The sequence below is a fragment of the Bombina bombina genome, chromosome 4 (genome assembly GCF_027579735.1).
Source record: "Bombina bombina isolate aBomBom1 chromosome 4, aBomBom1.pri, whole genome shotgun sequence".
Classification (NCBI taxonomy): domain Eukaryota; kingdom Metazoa; phylum Chordata; class Amphibia; order Anura; family Bombinatoridae; genus Bombina; species Bombina bombina.
Window position 1 is genome coordinate 926,507,193 of NC_069502.1, and position 20,160 is coordinate 926,527,352.

Consider the following 20,160-nt stretch of genomic DNA (forward strand, 5'->3'; position numbering starts at 1 on the left):
AAAATTGCATGCTGTAAAATCATGCTGCTTTATAATGCCTTGGACTAATATACATGCTGAATTCTGCAATCCTCCCCCACGACCCCCCCACGACCTCCCCCCATGACCTCCCCCCATGCCCCACCCCCCTACCCAACCTGAGTAATCTACTCCTAGTACTTACCACAGATCAGTTAGCTGTTCTTCCCTCTCTCTTTTTCTGTACACTGCTGGCTGTCTTCTCATCAGCACATGGAGGGGGATGGAACACATGGGAGCGCATGCCTCAAACTAGTGCCTAGCTAAAGGCTTCTAAATTCAAACAGCAGGCAGCAGTAAAATGTAAAACATAAAAAAATCATGCTGCTGCAACCTTCCTCTGCCTTGCAGGCACTGCTTCTGACTCCTCCACGAGTCCACTCCAAGTCCTAGAAGACTGAGTTCTCCTGAAGCAGGAATGGGCCAGAGGCTGTCAGGCGCTTTCCAAATAGCTCTGCTGGCAGGTGGGCTCCAAGTCTGCATATCTCCAGTGCTGTCTTCTGCAAAATTGTATGGTCTTCACAATCTAGGAGGGGCTAAGAGAGCGCTTCTCCACACTCTCACAGAGTCACTCAGCCTCAGGCCACCCCCCCATGAGGCCTCTATGAGAGCACATCACTATCTAAATTGCGAAGCCTAGTTTGGGAAGCCTGGCCTGCCTGCCCTACTGACACTGCCTCTGTCACTATGGCTGTGCCCAGCCGTGCTGAACCCGCCCCCCCCGCATCAGTCCTTTTTACAAGGCACAACTTCACAAGGCTAGCAGTGGTACTTACATGTAAAAAAAACAACAAAAAACATATGACATTAATGTGGTGGTGTCACCCCCTGGTGGGTGTCACCCAGGTGTGGTCCGCACCCTCCGTACCCCCTTGTGACACCACTGTCCGATCGGGCTGATTGCTGCTCGCCTAAGGTGACCAGATTTTTAAAATGAAATCCGGGGACATTTTTTTAACCCCTTACAGTAAATTTTATTTTGCCCCTACAATCATCACTTGCAAAACTAACTGGCCAGGTCAAATCCCGCTTATGTGTTTAATACCTGCTTTGTTCCCCTAAAAAAAAAAATAAGGCCTAGCAAAATTTAGAAATCCGGAGGGTTTCCCACATTGTTTCCTTATCTTCTACCACCAGTCCAAGCTGTGTGATCCATTAATCGAGGCTGAGGATTCCAGGCCTGTATAGGACCAGGTCACCAGCTCAAACACCAACATAAAAAAAGTTATTTTTTTGATAATCTTATTCTTTTAAAGAGAAATAGAATTCCTTTTTTTCCAAAAAACACGAATAAAAATGTCAAACGTATACTATAATACATATCCCTACAAGCAACGCAATACCCTAGCCAAAGATACACATCTCTTATACTCGCTTTAATAATAATGCCTCACGATAGGCCACTAGTAAAATCAATCACCAGAAGATACCCCTACTTTGTAGTTTTTGCCCAATCAAATTCTTAGAAAGATTACGTACTTCTAAACATTCCAATTTAACAAACTAGACTAACCCAACAAGGTCTCAGCCTCTCGATTCCATTGCGCCTGCACATATCATGCTTACGCTATTAACTAAACACTAACAACCAACAAGAAATTACCTTGCACCTTTGAGCCCTTGCAAAGCGGGGCTTGCAACCCCGTGAAGCACCTCACAATCTATATAGAGAGGGCTCCAAAACTTTTAGCTTCAGCTGCGCTGTGAGCGCCAGTGGTGAAGTATCCAGGGGAATCGGAACTAGTCAGTGTCTAAAACAGATAAATCTATCAACTTCCCACAAGCATCGGTAACATACACGGGACTTCGACCGTTTTCCCGGGGACATTTCCGGGGACATAATTTATCTGGGGACAGTCTCCTCAATCCGGGGACTGTCCCCTAAAATCGGGGACATCTCGTCACCCAATACTCACTGTCTCAGAGGTGGCAGACGAGTTAAGAAGCAGCGGTCTTATGACTGCTGCTTCTTAACTTCCGCTTCAGGTGGACCTGAAGCGGAGTGGGTCGGAAGCAGCATCCGCTGCTTTATAAATCGACCCCATAGTGTTCGAAATTTCGCTTTCAACTGGAGTTTTTGGCCTTCACTTGTTTTAGTCTAAACCTAGCATATACAATTTTGCCACTTTCTCATCTGTAGTTCCTTCCTTTAAAGATACTCTGATTGGGCTACAAAGAACTGAATAGAAGCTTAGGAGTGTGCACGTGTCTGGAGTATTATATGCCAAAAGCTTTGTAAGAATGTTATCCATGATATCCAATAGCACTAGATGGCAGAACTATTCCTGTCCTGTAGTGCTCCGGACACCTATCTAGGTATCTCTTCAACAAATAATACCATGGGAACAAAGCAAATTTGATAGTTGAAGTAAATTGGAAGCTTTTTTTTAAATTGTATGCTCTGTCTGAATCACAAAAACAAAAAATTTGGGGTTTCATATCCCTTTAAATCACACAATTTAGATAATAATGTAGGGGAAAGCAAAACAAAGAATCTATTTTATCGCTTAAAGGAATATGAAACTGTAAAAAGGAAAATGTGCTAGATGCTCTAAAGGTTATTTGCAAGAGGAGAGTCTTCTCTTTTAAATGAGAAGTCTCATGGGTCTATAAATGTATTTTCTTGTTGTTTTTGTTCATATAGTTCATAATATGCTACTTTGTTTTTTGTTTTTAGTCTTGTCACTATTTGCCAACGGTGCCGATGTTCTTATTGGCTAATGAGAAACTTCTCAACTATTGTGCACAGACATGCACTTCCTGTCAGAATAAAAAAACAACAAAAAAACATCTTTAACTTAAAAACATTTTTTTGCGTGTAAAAAGGACATTTATAAAGTGTTCTTTCATATGCTTTGTAGATTTTCTTTTGTAATTTTCTTTAAAGAATTATCCCAGAGCTATCTAGCAGCAAAGATGTTAAAAACAAAAAAATCTTGATTTTTTTTTTATTGGATCCATAAAACGCAACATCCAAATCTAGCCGTTACAGTGTGTCTCATTAAATGCTCTAACAGGACCTTACACACAGTGTAGGAATTGTGAAACATATCTGCAATTCCCAGAAATATACTGAGCCTAACACCTTCGATTTAGACTAATCAGACTAATTTCATTTCAGTTAGTACATTCGCTTTTTGTACCCTCTTGAACCCTGCTGTGCCTATTGCATAGTTTATCCTGTCAATCAATGTCACAACGTACCTGTTAGCAAAAAAAATAGCGCCTGCTTCTGTACTAATTTATTAGAGAGCAAGCAGATAAAAAGTGAAGCCTTGGAAAAGCTTTTTTCTTAAATTAAAGGTTTTAGCTGTGAAGTATGAAGGACAGTATGGTTTTGTTCCAAGGTGCTACAAAAATAAATTTTATAAAGGCTCACGAAACACTGAGCAATGGGCAGTGACCTTTAAGTTAGTTTAATATGGATTCTGTTTATCAAAGTGTATTCTTGCTCCTTACATATTAAATAGAATATAAAAATATGAATATATAATAAAATATATGAATATGGTATTTTCATTTTTTTTAAAGATTTTTTAAAGTAATTTTTTTGTTTTTTTGTTAAATCTGTGGATTTGGTATGTTACAGAGAAGTATTAATAATAAGTAGTGTGTGTCTGGCAGAGAGTGTGGTTGACAGGTAGTGTGTATTAGACCAAAAATGTGTGACTGACAGGTAGTGTATATCCATCTAAGAATTTGTGACTGATAAGTAGTGTGTGTCTAACCAAAAATGTGTGACTGACAGGTAGTGTGTGTCCGGCAAAAAATGTGTGACTAACAGCTAGTGTATGTCTGAAGAAAAATGTGTGACTGACAGGTAGTGTGTGTCTGACCAAAAATGTGTGACTTACAGGTAATATATGCCTGACCAAAATGTGTGACTGAAATGTAGTGTGTGCCTGACCAAAAACATGGGACTGACAGGTAGTGTGTGTCTGACCAAAAATGTGTGACTCACAGGTAGTGTGTGTCTGACCAACAATATGGGACTGACTGGTAGTGTATGTCTGGCTAAAAATGTAGGTAGTGTCTGTCTGACCAGAATTGTGTGACTGACAGGTAATCTGTGTCTGACCAAAAATGTGTGACTAACAGGTAGTGTGTGTCTGACTAAAAATGTAGGTAGTGTCTGTCTGACCAGAATTGTGTGACTAACAGGTAATCTGTGTCTGACCAAAAATGTGTGACTGACAGGTAGTGTGTGTCTGGAAGAGAATGTGTGACTGACAGGTAGTGTGTGTTTGACTGAAAATGTGTATCAGACATCTGCCTAGATTATATGAATCTAATATCCTGTGGAAACAAACTTCCAATACTACAACTCAAAAATGCAGAATAAAGTTTTGTACATTCCCTTCCCCAAGGGCAAGAGTTGCAAGTCTCTCTGCATTGTAATCTCGTAAAATATATCATTTATTTGGCAATTCATGCAACTATAGATGTTAAAGTGAAGGTAAACTTTGATGAATGAAATCCCGTTTTTTAAAAATACTATTAAAAACAGGGGCACTTTCATTCATCAAAGTTTAGAAGGCAGCCGTTTTGATTAAAAACTTACCTTTGTTTTTTTCACAGCCAGAGCAGCTTCCCCCACACGGAGCACCTCTCTTTACACGTCATCAATGACTAATCCAGCTTCCTCCAATCGCGGCATAGCCTCAGGCAATGACTACCCTGGGGGGAAAGCCGTGATTGGAGGAAGCTGGATTAGTCATTGATGACGTGTGAAGAGAGGATCTCCGGGTGGGTGGAGCTGCTCTGGTTGTGAAAAGAACAAAGGTAAGTTTTTAATCAAAATGGCTGCTTTGTAAACTTTGATGAATGAAAGTGCCCCTGTTTTTAATAGTATTTTTAAAAAAACTGGCTTTCATTCATCAAAGTATACCTTCACTTTAAATGTGAATCAGCCCCTAACAAATCCCTGGAAAATATAGGTGAAGAGATCCTCTGTGAATTTTGAACAATCTTTTTTACAAGGCCACGTGGCAACTTCATAAGTATCTATCTAGGCCACTGAATGTGTAACTAATGGGAAATGTATGTCTGCTGGATAATATATTCTTCACATGCAGTGTATGCACCGAAAATAATTTGTTCTTGACAGGAAATGTGTGTCTTACACATAATGTGGGCCTAACAGGGCATGCAAGACTGAAATAATGCATGCATGATAATGGAATGTGCACCTGACAGAGAATGTGTTCCTGACAGAATATGTTCACTTAACAGAGAATGTATGCCTGATAGAGAAAGTTAGTGGAAGGTCCTGCAATGGGTGTGGCGCGTGCTGAGTTAAGGCTGTATGGGAGTGAGATAGGAGAAGAGGAGTAGGTAAGAATGTAAGGGTAATCCAAAAGAATAATCCACATCACCTTTCAATGAATAAAATGTCCTTTATTGAATACATATAAGCGGATGGTTATGCAACGTTTTGGGAACGCAGTCCCTTAATCATGCATGATTAAGGGACTGCGTTCCTGAAACGTCGCATAACCATCCGTTTATGTGTATTCAATAAAGGACATTTTATTCATTGAAAGGTGCTGAGGAGTATTCTTTTGGATTACTGTGCACCTAGCCAGACAAGGCTCTACCTGGGGTTGCTGGTCTCACTTTGGTTTGTTTCTGCATTAAGAATGTAAGGGTGGGTCCCTTACCTTTAAAAGCAGTCCTCAACAGTTTCTGGTCCCCTTCTCCCTCTGGATAAGAAGATGACGAGTTTTACCACCCTCCCTCCCTTGTTTATGGATGGTTGCTTGAGAACATTTTTATCTAGGTGCTTATGGCAGAGATAGGATTATTCAGTCTAGTATGCATATGTCCATGGCTGTAATTTATGGACCTCCTTCTGTGGACTATCAGGATCAAGTGGCCTGATGGTCCTGGAGCCTCTAAGGGTGGGGTGTCCTTGGCACTCTAAGTGGGGGAAGTCACGGCCTTGGTGCACATGGAGAGGGAGAACAGGGGGAATAATGGCCAGGCTGACGGATGGGGCAGATTGCCCCAGGTGCAAATGGGGTGCCCCTCCCCAGTGTAGGTAGGCCAGATGATCTCAGAAACCCCCTAGTATCCGATGGGGGCACTGACCTGCAGTAGTAGGGGTAGTTCTTAGCGTCTCTATTACCGTCATCCCTTAGTTCTGTCAGTTTATTTAATTATTTGTTATATTTAATAAAGGTGACCCATGGTGGTCTTATTATTTTCTAAAACAAAGTGTCTGTATGAGTTATTTAAAGGGTTCAGGGTGTTTTTTTCTGCTAGTAATGACCATTAGGCCTTTAATCCCTTAGGTGTTCCTGACAGAGTATGTGCACTTAACAGGTTGGGTGCCTGATATAAAAAATACTCCTGACAGGGTATGTGCACTTAACAGGGAGTGTGTGCCTGATAGAGAAAGTGCTCCTGCCACAGTACAGTGTGTGTACTAAAAAGGGAGTATGTGCCTTTCCCGGCAGAGCATATTAAAAAGGAGGTGTTCCTGGCAGAGTATGTGCATTTAACAGGGAAGGTGTGCCTGATAGATAATGTGCACCTAACAGAGTATGTGCATTTAACAGGGAAGGTGTGCCTGATAGAGAATGTGTACCTGACAGAGCATGTGCATTTAACAGGGAACGAGTGCCTGATAGAGAATGTGTACCTGACAGAGCAAGTGCACTTAACAGGGAAGGTGTGCCTGATAGAGAATGTCTACCTGACAGAGCAAGTGTACTTAACAGGGAAGGTGTGCCTGATAGAGAATGTGTACCTAACAGAGTATGTGCATTTAACAGGGAAGGTGTGCCTGATAGAGAATGTGTACCTGACAGAGCAAGTGCATTTAACAGGGAATGAGTGCCTGATAGAGAATGTGTACCTGACAGAGCAAGTGTACTTAACAGGGAAGGTGTGCCTGATAGAGAATGTGTACCTAACAGAGTATGTGCATTTAACAGGGAAGGTGTGCCTGATAGAGAATGTGTACCTGACAGAGCAAGTGCATTTAACAGGGAACGAGTGCCTGATAGAGAATGTGTACCTGACAGAGCAAGTGCACTTAAAAGGGAAGGTGTGCCTGATAGAGAATGTGTACCTAACAGAGTATGTGCAATTAACAGGGAAGGTGTGCCTGATAGAGAATGTGTACCTGACAGAGGAAGTGCACTTAACAGGGAAGGTGTGCCTGATAGAGAATGTGTACCTGACAGAGCAAGTGCACTTAAAAGGGAAGGTGTGCCTGATAGAGAATGTGTACCTAACAGAGTATGTGCAATTAACAGGGAAGGTGTGCCTGATAGAGAATGTGTACCTGACAGAGGAAGTGCACTTAACAGGGAAGGTGTGCCTGATAGAGAATGTGTACCTGACAGAGCAAGTGCACTTAAAAGGGAAGGTGTGCCTGATAGAGAATGTGTACCTATCAGAGTATGTGCAATTAACAGGGAAGGTGTGCCTGATAGAGAATGTGTACCTGACAGAGCAAGTGCACTTAACAGGGAAGGTGTGCCTGATAGAGAATGTGTACCTGACAGAGCAAGTGTACTTAACAGGGAAGGTGTGCCTGATAGAGAATGTGTACCTGACAGAGCAAGTGCACTTAACAGGGAAGGTGTGCCTGATAGAGAATGTGTACCTAACAGAGTATGTGCATTTAACAGGGAAGGTGTGCCTGATAGAGAATGTGTACCTGACAGAGCAAGTGCATTTAACAGGGAACGAGTGCCTGATAGAGAATGTGTACCTGACAGAGCAAGTGCACTTAAAAGGGAAGGTGTGCCTGATAGAGAATGTGTACCTAACAGAGTATGTGCAATTAACAGGGAAGGTGTGCCTGATAGAGAATGTGTACCTGACAGAGGAAGTGCACTTAACAGGGAAGGTGTGCCTGATAGAGAATGTGTACCTGACAGAGCAACTGCACTTAAAAGGGAAGGTGTGCCTGATAGAGAATGTGTACCTAACAGAGTATGTGCAATTAACAGGGAAGGTGTGCCTGATAGAGAATGTGTACCTGACAGAGGAAGTGCACTTAACAGGGAAGGTGTGCCTGATAGAGAATGTGTACCTGACAGAGCAAGTGCACTTAAAAGGGAAGGTGTGCCTGATAGAGAATGTGTACCTATCAGAGTATGTGCAATTAACAGGGAAGGTGTGCCTGATAGAGAATGTGTACCTGACAGAGCAAGTGCACTTAACAGGGAAGGTGTGCCTGATAGAGAATGTGTACCTGACAGAGCAAGTGTACTTAACAGGGAAGGTGTGCCTGATAGAGAATGTGTACCTGACAGAGCAAGTGCACTTAACAGGGAAGGTGTGCCTGATAGAGAATGTGTACCTGACAGAGCAAGTGCGCTTAACAGGGAAGGTGTGCCTGATAGAGAATGTTTACCTGACAGAGCAAGTGCATTTAACAGGGAATGAGTGCCTGATAGAGAAGGTGTTCATGTATGTGCAGTTAAAGGGACATGAAAACCAAAACGTTTCTTTCATGATTCAGATAGAGCACTGGTTTTCAAACCTGTCCTCAGGCCTCCCTAACGGGCCACGTTTTGAGGAAATCTGAACTAGGGCACAGGTAAAACAATTAGCTGATTAGTAACAATGGTTATCCAGAAAACCAGGACTGTTGGGGAGGCTTGAGGACAGGTTTGAAAACCAGTGAGATAGAGCAACCTTCCAATTTCTTCTTTTGTCTAATTTGCTTCATTCTCTTGGTATTGCTTGTTGAAAAACATGATTGATAACAGAAGTAAATTGGAACATTGTTTAAAAATGCATAATCTATCTGAATCATGACAGAAAAATGTTGGGTTTCATGTCCCTTTAACTGGGAGAGTGTGTCTGATAGGGAATGTGTTACTGACAGAGTGGGGGGTAGTTATCAACGTGTCTAATTTACCTGCCTTCGCCGGTTCAATACGCCCGCCTAAGCTCGCCTACCATCGCCGCCGCGGACCAGCAAAAGTTCGCCTAAGTTATCAAAAAAGCTGTCAAAAAGCCGCGCACCAAGTACGGGGCGATGAGCAGCGGACTGTGAGAGTTATCACTCATCCGATCTCGCTGCTCTTCGGCTTTTTGACAGCTTTATTGATACCCCTGTCACTAAGCACTCACACTAACTACACTGTTCTACCCCCTATACCGGCGCCCCCGGAGCCCCCCGCAACTAAATAAAGTTACTAACCCCTAAACCGCCGCTCCTAGACCCCGCCGCAACTCTTATATATGTATTAACCCCTAAACCGCCGCTCCCGGACACCGCCGCCACCTACATTATACCTAGTAACCCCTAGCCTGCCCCCCCCCTATGCCGCCGCCACCTATAATAAAGTTATTAACCCCTATCCTGCTGATCCCGGACCCCGCCGCAACTAAATAAATAGTTTAACCCCTAAACCGCCGCTCCCTGACCCGCCGCAACCTATATTAAACTTATTAACCACTATCCTGCCCCCCCTACACAGTCGCCACCTATAATAAATTTATTAACCCCTATCCTGCCCCCCCTACACCGCCGCCACTGTAATAAATTTATTAACCCCTAAACCTAAGTCTAACACTAAACCTAACACCCCCCTAACTTAAATATTAACTAAATAAATCTAAATAATATTTATATTATTAACTAAATGAATTCTATTTAAAAATAAATACTTACCTATAAAATAAACCCTAATATAGCTACAATATAAATAATAATTATATTGTAGCTATCTTAGGATTTATTTTTATTTTACAGGCAACTTTCAATTTATTTTAACTAGGTACAATAGCTATTAAATAGTTATTAACTATTTAATAGCTACCTAGCTAAAATAAAGAGAAATTTATCTGTAAAATAAATCCTAACCTAAGTTACAATTACACCTAACACTACACTATACTTTAATAAATTATTCCTATTTAAAACTAAATACTTACCTGTAAAATAAACCCTAAGCTAGCTACAATGTAATTGATAATTACATTGTAGCTATTTTAGGATTTATATTTATTTTACAGGTAACTTTGTATTTATTTTAGCTAGTAAGAATAGTTATTAAATAGTTATTAACTATTTAATGACTACCTAGCTAAAAGAAATACAAAATTACCAGTAAAATAAATCCTAACCTAAGTTACAATTAAACCTAACACTACACTATCATTAAATTAATTAAATTAATTACCTACAAATAATTACAATTAAATACAATTACATAAACTAACTAAAGTACAAAAAATAAAAAAAGCTAAGTTACAAAAAAAATAAATAAATAAGTTACAAACATTTAACAAATATTACAACAATTTTAAGCTAATTACACCTAATCTAAGCCCCCTAATAAAATAACAAAGCCCCCCAAAATAAAAAAATGCCCTACCCTATTCTAAATTTAAAAAGTTTAAAGCTCTTTTATCTTACCAGCCTTAAAAGGGCCTTTTGCGGGGCATGCCCCAAAGAAAACTGCTCTTATGCCTGTAAAAGAAAAATACAACCCCCCCCAACGTTAAAACCCACCACCCACATACCCCTAATCTAACCCAAACCCCCCTTAAATAAACCTAACACTACCCCCCTGAAGATCATCCTACCTTGAGTCGTCTTCACTCAGCCGAGCCACCGATGAAACCGAAGAGGAGATCCGGAGCGGCAGAAGTGATCCTCCAAGCGGCGCTGAAGAAGTCTTCCATCCGATGAAGTGATCCTCCAAGCGGCGCTGAAGAAGTCTTCCATCCGATGAAGTGATCCTCCAAGCGGCGCTGAAGAAGTCTTCCATCCGGGCGATGTCATCTTCCAAGCGGGGTCTTCAATTTTCTTTCTTCAGGATCCATCTTTATCCCGCCGACGCGGAACATCCTTCTTCCCCGACGGACTAACGACGAATGAAGGCTCCTTTAAGGGACGTCATCCAAGATGGCGTCCCTTCAATTCCGATTGGCTGATAGGATTCTATCAGCAAATCGGAATTAAGGTAGGAAAAATCTGATTGGCTGATTGAATCAGCCAATCAGATTGAAGTTCAATCCGATTGGCTGATCCAATCAGCCAATCAGATTGAGCTCGCATTCTATTGGCTGTTCCGATCAGCCAATAGAATGCGAGCTCAATCTGATTGGCTGATTCAATCAGCCAATCAGATTTTTCCTACCTTAATTCCGATTGGCTTATAGAATCCTATCAGCCAATCGGAATTGAAGGGACGCCATCTTGGATGACGTCCCTTAAAGGAGCCTTCATTCGTCGTTAGTCCGTCGGGGAAGAAGGATGTTCCGCGTCGGCGGGATGAAGATGGATCCTGAAGAAAGAAGATTGAAGACCCCGCTTGGAAGATGACATCGCCCGGATGGAAGACTTCTTCAGCGCTGCTTGGAGGATCACTTCATCGGATGGAAGACTTCTTCAGCGCCGCTTGGAGGATCACTTCATCGGATGGAAGACTTCTTCAGGGCCGCTTGGAGGATCACTTCTGCCGCTCCGGATCTCCTCTTCGGTTCCATCGGTGGCTCGGCTGAGTGAAGACGACTCAAGGTAGGATGATCTTCAGGGGGGTAGTGTTAGGTTTATTTAAGGGGGGTTTGGGTTAGATTAGGGGTATGTGGGTGGTGGGTTTTAACGTTGGGGGGGTTGTATTTTTCTTTTACAGGCAAAAGAGCAGTTTTCTTTGGGGCATGCCCCGCAAAAGGCCCTTTTAAGGGCTGGTAAGGTAAAAGAGCTTTGAACTTTTTAAATTTAGAATAGGGTAGGGCATTTTTTTATTTTGGGGGGCTTTGTTATTTTATTAGGGGGCTTAGATTAGGTGTAATTAGCTTAAAATTGTTGTAATATTTTTGAAATGTTTGTAACTTATTTTTTTTTTTTTTTGTAACTTAGCTTTTTTATTTTTTGTACTTTAGTTAGTTTATGTAATTGTATTTAATTGTAGTTATTTGTAGGTAATTAATTTAATTAATTTAATGATAGTGTAGTGTTAGGTTTAATTGTAACTTAGGTTAGGATTTATTTTACTGGTAATTTTGTATTTCTTTTAGCTAGGTAGTTATTAAATAGTTAATAACTATTTAATAACTATTCTAACTAGCTAAAATAAATACAGTTACCTGTAAAATAAATATAAATCCTAAAATAGCTACAATGTAATTATTAATTACATTGTAGCAAGCTTAGGGTTTATTTTACAGGTAAGTATTTAGTTTTAAATAGGAATAATTTATTAAAGTATAGTGTAGTGTTAGGTGTAATTGTAACTTAGGTCAGTTTTTATTTTACAGGTAAATTTCTCTTTATTTTAGCTAGGTAGCTATTAAATAGTTAATAACTATTTAATAGCTATTGTACCTAGTTAAAATAAATTGAAAGTTGCCTGTAAAATAAAATTAAATCCTAAGATAGCTACAATATAATTATTATTTATATTGTAACTATATTAGGGTTTATTTTAAAGGTAAGTATTTAGTTTTAAATAGGATTAATTTAGTTAATAATAGAAATATTATTTAGATTTATTTAATTAATATTTAAGTTAGGGGGGTGTTAGCTTTAGTGTTAGACTTAGGTTTAGGGGTTAATAATTTTATTACAGTGGCGGCGGGGTAGGGGGGGCAGGATAGGGGTTAATAAATTTATTATAGGTGGCGACGGTGTAGGGGGGGCAGGATAGGGGTTAATAAGTTTAATATAGGTTGCGGCGGGGTCCGGGAGCGACGGTTTAGGGGTTAAACTATTTATTTAGTTGCGGCGAGGTCCGGGATCGGCAGGATAGGGGTTAATAAATGTATTATAGGTGGCGACAGTGTAGGGGGGACAGGCTAGGGATTAATAGGTATCATGTAGGTGGCGGCGGGGTCTGGGAGCGGCGGTTTAGGGGTTAATACATATATTATAGTTGCGGCGGGGTCAGAGAGCGGCGGTTTAGGGGTTAATACATATATTATAGTTGCGGTGGGCTCCGGAAGCGGTGGTTTAGGGGGTAATAAGTTTATTAGAGTGGCGGTGGGCTCCGGGAGCGGCAGTTTAGGGGTTAACATATTTAGTATAGCTTGCGGTGGGCTCCGGGAGCGGCGGTTTAGGGGTTAATAACTTTATTTAGTTGTGGCGGTGTAGGGGGGGGCAGATTAGGGGTGTTTAGACTCGGGGTACATGTTAGGGTGTTAGGTGCAGACGTTTCCCATAGGAGTCAATGGGATGTCGGGCAGCAGCGAACATGAACTTTCGCTATGGTCAGACTCCCATTGATTCCTATGGGATCCGCCGCCTCCAGGGCAGTGGATTGAAAACCAGGTACGCTGGGCCGGAAAAGTGCCGAGCATACCTGCTAGTTTTTTGATAACTAGCAAAAGTAGTCAGATTGTGCCGCACTTGTGTGCGGAACATCTGGAGTGACGTAAGAATCGATCTGTGTCGGACTGAGTCCGGCGGATCGAAGCTTACGTCACTAAATTCTACTTTTGCCGGTATCTAGCCTTTGATAACTAAGGCGAATCAGCCTCGCCACAAATACGCTGCGGAATTCCAGCGTATTTGAGGTTGACGGCTTGATAACTACCCCCCAGTATGTGTACTTAAAGGGAATTTGCCCAATAGCACGTGTATGACTAAAAGAAGCGGCTACTAGCTACAAAGCTGGGAGAAAAATTGATGTGCTTTAATAGGCAATGTCCGGCATTGCTTAAAAGTAAAGAGAAATGTGAAAAATACATATATGGTATTATAGTGTCAGTTTTAAGGAGACATTTTCACTGTCTGTAAAAGGTAACTACAAGCTGTTCCGCTCACCCCATTTTAAAAGAGCAGAACACGCTTTAATTCTTTAAAGAAAGCATCAGCATGCGTGCTATGTCATTCACTCAAAAAAGCATTCAAAGCATATTTGCAGTGCCTAGGGCAGCACAAAAAAAAATACTGCATGTATCCATAAATGAATCACATACACAGAGACTTTGCACAAACTGGGTAACCATTTTCATGCCTGTTGGACTAAAAAGTTATTTATACATTTCTTTTAGTCTGCACTTAGTGAATGTAAACAACAGAACATTAAATTATTTCTAAATAAAAACACAGATATTTAACCTTTAGTCTTTTGTAACACATTAAATGACATGAGCTTCCTAATAAAAGATGAATTGATATCATCCATTGCTATGGAAGTAAAACAAGACAGAGTATACAGGATGCTTCTTAGTTAAACCAACATGCACCACTGATCTACTCTGCCAATTACTTTAACAGATGTATTTTGATTAAGCTAAATCCTGTTTAGAATCAGTTACCAGGAAAAACATTGCTTGGCAAAACACTCCAAAATATGGGTATGGTTGAAGCTGACAGGACTGTAAATATTGCTTATCCGGTCTTGCAGGCAGCCTGTGGGATATTCTTGTTTGTATCATGTAAATTTAAACTATGTATTCCCTGGCTCGATTTTATTTGCTCAATGTAAAGCAGCAGTCTCCATGTTATTTTTTTATTTGCATATTTGTCTTTTCAGTAAAAAGACAGCAGTGCTGCAATATATTGTAGAGTTTGCAAATATTTTATATCTAAAAAGATAGTTATCTACTTAGTATTATTACAATTTAATATATAGTGTTGGTAATAGTATATCTGTAATATATAACACTAGTCCTAAAGCCCGTTCACACGGGCCATTTTTTGCAGTACAGCGGTCCCACCCCTTGCTCTCTCCCTCCCCCTCTCTTTTGCTCTCTCTCCCCCCCTCTCTTTTGCTCTTTCTCTCCCCCTCTCTTTTAAGCTCTCTCCCCCCTCTCTTTTGAGCTCTCTCTCTCCTCCTCTCTTTTGCGCTCTCTCTCTCTCCCCCTCTCTTTTGCGCTCTCTCTCTCCCCCTCTCTTTTGCACTCTCTCTCCCCCCCCTCTTTTGCGCTCTCTCTCCCCCTCTCTTTTGTGCTCTCTCTCCCCCTCTCTTTTGCGCTCTCTCTCTCCCCTCTCTTTCGCGCTCTCTCTCTCCCCTCTCTTTCGCGCTCTCTCTCTCCCCTCTCTTTCGCGCTCTCTCTCTCCCCTCTCTTTCACGCTCTCTCTCCCCTCTTTTGCGCTCTCTCTCCCCTCTTTTGCGCTCTCTCTCCCCTCTTTTGCGCTCTCTCTCTCCCCTCTCTTTTGCGCTCTCTCTCCCCCCTCTCTTTTGCGCTCTCTCTCCCCCCTCTCTTTTGTGCTCTCTCCCCCTCTCTTTTGCGCTCTCTCTCTCCCACCCCTTGCTCGCTCTCTATCCCCCCTCTCTTTTGCTCTCTTTCTCCCCTCTCTTTTGTGCTGTCTCTGTCTCTCCTCTCTCTTTTGTGCTGTCTCTGTCTCTCCTCTCTCTTTTGTGCTGTCTCTGTCTCTCCTCTCTCTTTTGTGCTGTCTCTGTCTCTCCTTTCTCTTTTGTGCTGCCTCTCCTCTCTCTTTTGTGCTGTCTCTCCTTTCTCTTTTTTGTGCTGTCTCTCCTCTCTCTTTTGTGCTGTCTCTGTCTCTCCTCTCTCTCCCCCCTCTCTTTTGCGCTCTCTCTCCCCCCTCTCTTTTGCGCTCTCTCTCTCCCCTCTCTTTCGCGCTCTCTCTCTCCCCTCTCTTTCGCGCTCTCTCTCTCCCCTCTCTTTCGCGCTCTCTCTCTCCCCTCTCTTTCACGCTCTCTCTCCCCCCCCTCTCTTTTGCGCTCTCTCTCCCCTCTTTTGCGCTCTCTCTCCCCTCTTTTGCGCTCTCTCTCTCCCCTCTCTTTCACGCTCTCTCTCCCCTCTTTTGCGCTCTCTCTCCCCTCTTTTGCGCTCTCTCTCCCCTCTTTTGCGCTCTCTCTCTCCCCTCTCTTTTGCGCTCTCTCTCCCCCCTCTCTTTTGCGCTCTCTCTCCCCCCTCTCTTTTGTGCTCTCTCCCCCTCTCTTTTGCGCTCTCTCTCTCCCACCCCTTGCTCGCTCTCTATCCCCCCTCTCTTTTGCTCTCTTTCTCCCCTCTCTTTTGTGCTGTCTCTGTCTCTCCTCTCTCTTTTGTGCTGTCTCTGTCTCTCCTCTCTCTTTTGTGCTGTCTCTGTCTCTCCTCTCTCTTTTGTGCTGTCTCTGTCTCTCCTTTCTCTTTTGTGCTGCCTCTCCTCTCTCTTTTGTGCTGTCTCTCCTTTCTCTTTTTTGTGCTGTCTCTCCTCTCTCTTTTGTGCTGTCTCTGTCTCTCCTCTCTCTCCCCCCTCTCTTTTGCGCTCTCTCTCCCCCCTCTCTTTTGCGCTCTCTCTCTCCCCTCTCTTTCGCGCTCTCTCTCTCCCCTCTCTTTCGCGCTCTCTCTCTCCCCTCTCTTTCGCGCTCTCTCTCTCCCCTCTCTTTCACGCTCTCTCTCCCCCCCCCTCTCTTTTGCGCTCTCTCTCCCCTCTTTTGCGCTCTCTCTCCCCTCTTTTGCGCTCTCTCTCTCCCCTCTCTTTCACGCTCTCTCTCCCCTCTTTTGCGCTCTCTCTCCCCTCTTTTGCGCTCTCTCTCCCCTCTTTTGCGCTCTCTCTCTCCCCTCTCTTTTCCGCTCTCTCTCCCCCCTCTCTTTTGCGCTCTCTCTCCCCCCTCTCTTTTGTGCTCTCTCCCCCTCTCTTTTGCGCTCTCTCTCTCCCACCCCCTTGCTCGCTCTCTATCCCCCCTCTCTTTTGCTCTCTTTCTCCCCTCTCTTTTGTGCTGTCTCTGTCTCTCCTCTCTCTTTTGTGCTGTCTCTGTCTCTCCTCTCTCTTTTGTGCTGTCTCTGTCTCTCCTTTCTCTTTTGTGCTGCCTCTCCTCTCTCTTTTGTGCTGTCTCTCCTTTCTCTTTTTTGTGCTGTCTCTCCTCTCTCTTTTGTGCTGTCTCTGTCTCTCCTCTCTCTCCCCCCTCTCTTTTGCGCTCTCTCTCCCCCCTCTCTTTTGCGCTCTCTCTCCCCCCTCTCTTTTGCGCTCTCTCTCTCCCCTCTCTTTCGCGCTCTCTCTCTCACCTCTCTTTCACGCTCTCTCTCTCCCCTCTCTTTCACGCTCTCTCTCTCCCCTCTCTTTCACGCTCTCTCTCCCCCCCTCTCTTTTGCGCTCTCTCTCCCCTCTTTTGCGCTCTCTCTCCCCTCTTTTGCGCTCTCTCTCTCTCTCCCCTCTCTTTCGCGCTCTCTCCCCCTCTCTTTTGCGCTCTCTCTCCCCCTCTCTTTTGTGCTGTCTCCCCCTCTCTTTTGTGCTCTCTCTCCCACCCCTTGCTCGCTCTCTATCCCCCCTCTCTTTTGCTCTCTTTCTCCCCTCTCTGTTGTGCTGTCTCTGTCTCTCCTCTCTCTTTTGTGCTGTCTCTGTCTCTCCTCTCTCTTTTGTGCTGTCTCTGTCTCTCCTCTCTCTTTTGTGCTGTCTCTGTCTCTCCTTTCTCTTTTGTGCTGCCTCTCCTCTCTCTTTTGTGCTGTCTCTCCTTTCTCTTTTGTGCTGTCTCTCCTCTCTCTTTTGTGCTGTCTCTGTCTCTCCTCTCTCTTTTGTGCTGTCTCTGTCTCTCCTCTCTCTTTTGTGCTGTCTCTGTCTCTCCTTTCTCTTTTGTGCTGCCTCTCCTCTCTCTTTTGTGCTGTCTCTCCTTTCTCTTTTGTGCTGTCTCTCCTCTCTCTTTTGTGCTGTCTCTGTCTCTCCTCTCTCTTTTGTGCTGTCTCTGTCTCTCCTCTCTCTTTTGTGCTGTCTCTGTCTCTCCTCTCTTTTGTGCTGTCTCTGTCTCTCCTCTCTCTTTTGTGCTGTCTTTGTCTCTCCTCTCTCTTTTGTGCTGTCTCTGTCTCTCCCCTCTTGTTTGTGCTGTCTCTGTCTCTCCTCTCTCTTTTGTGCTGTCTGTCTCTCCTCTCTCTTTTGTGCTGTCTCTGTCTCTCCTCTCTCATTTGTGCTGTCTCTGTCTCTCCTCTCTCTTTTGTGCTGTCTCTGTCTCTCCTCTCTCTTTTGTGCTGTCTCTCTCTCCCCCCTCTTTTAATCCCCCGTCTCTCTCTCTCCCCCATCTTCTGCTCTGTTTCGGCAGTTGACCCCGCCCACGACGCACCCGCTGAGCACGCCCACGAAACACCCGCCAGCCACGCCCACGGTGCACCCGCCGGTCACGTCCACAAAACACCCGTCGGCCACACCCACGACGCACCCGCCGGCCACGCCCACTCCACCACACACTGACTCTGACGCCAGATGCCAGGTCAGTCGGAAAGGCCAGGTGTGTTTGTCCGCGCGCGCAGTCTCTACTGCGCATGACAGCTTCAGACAAACACACTTGGCCTTTTATAATATAGGATTGCTAGAATCGCATAATTTCTTTGTCATATAAGATAATTGATTTTGTCAGGTTAGAACTGTCAGGTCAATGTAATAGCCTCTCTTGTCTATTTAAAGACTGTAATCTTAAAGGGACAGTAAAAATAACATTTTCATTATTCAGATAGGGCATGTCATTTTAAACAACTTTCCAATTTACTTTTATCATCAAATTTGCTTTGTTATCTTGGTATTTTTAGTTAAAAAGCTAAACCTAGGTAGACTCATATGCTAATTTATAAGCCCTTGAAGGCCACCTCTTATCTGAATGCATTTGACAGACTTTCACAGCTAGAGGGAGTTAGTTCCTGTGTGTCATATAGATAACATTGTGCTCACGGCTGTGGAGTTACTTATAAGAGGGCACTGACTGGCTAAAATGCAAGTCTGTCAAAAGGACTGAAATAAGGGGCAGTCTGCAGAGGCTTTGGTAAAAGGTAATCACAGAGGTAAAAAGTGTATAAATATAACCATGTTGGTTATGCAAAACTGAGGAATGGATAATAAAGGGATTATCTATCTTTTCAAACAATAAAAATTCTGGAATAGACTGTCCCTTTAATTAGGAATGCAGATCTCATACTGCCTCTGTAATATTCAGGTCTGTTAGTGTTTTATTAGCTATTTTTCTCTCCAAATATGATTTCACTAAATTAGCAGTGTGCTTGGGATCTTTATCATGCTGATAAAAAAAATAATTCCCAATCAGGCATTTTCCAGAAGGAATGGAATGATAAATTAATACCTGTCTGTACTTTTCAGCATTCATGATCCTATCTCAGACAAAATCACCAACACCACTGGCAGAAATGCAGCCCCAAACCAGGACAGACCCTCCACCATGTTTCACTGAAGGCCACAAGAACTCATTATTCCATCTCTCTCCAACTCTTTTTCTCACATATTGTTGACAATTGGACCCAAAAATTTCAAACTTGGATTCGTCATTCCATAATACTCTTTTCCACTGATCTTCATTCCAATCTACATAAGCTTTAGCATATCTTAGCCTTTTCACCCGGTTCCCCTTCCGAAAAAGTGGTTTCTTGGCTGCTACCCTTCAATAAAGACTATTCCTGATCAAGCATCTTCGGACTGTAGAAGGGTCAATTTGGCATCCCGATGAAGCTGCCAGATGCCAGGTCCTTGCTGGACTTTTTCAGTTCTCTCAAAGAAGAAACTCAGATTTTGAAAGTGTTCTTGGCCTTCCAGTCCTTTTTTGTCCTTGACCTCTCCTAAGTTTTCAAATTTCTTTATAACAGCTTGAATACCACATCTTGAGTATCCAGTTTGTTTGCTGATTTCCCTTTTAGAGTGGCCTTGCTGATGCATAAGTATGATTTTATGTCTGTCAAATTCTGTGATCTTTGACATTTTTAATAAAATATGTGATTGAAAGTTGGTCTTATTAGCAAGCTTTCAATGAATGAATGCGAATGTAATGCTTAAGCATTTTTTGCACAAACCTGGTGTAATAGACTATAACACAGCAGTCATTTTGTCATGAAATAGTAGGACAAATACAGGTGTTAGCAATGACATGAATTAGGGTTCCATTCCATTTAGGTTTACGAGAGACAGGTTCCTGCTATAGTTTAAGTGTAAGGGGAGGTCACACTAAATACTTGCCACTTTAGCTTATCAAAGCTGTTTTTTTCTGTTTTCTTAATACTGCATTCAAATATGTATTTTCTGGTTGTATTTTAATAAATAGACTGAAAATTAATGATATATGGTCATTATACCATTGCTTAAACAACAAATCTAATGGTAGCCTAAGACTTTTGCACAGTACTATATGTGTATATATATATACTGTATATATGCACACACACATATATATATATATATATATATATATATATATATATATACACAAACTTATAAATATATATATATACATATGTATATATATACACACACACACATATATATATACTGTATATATACATATTTATATA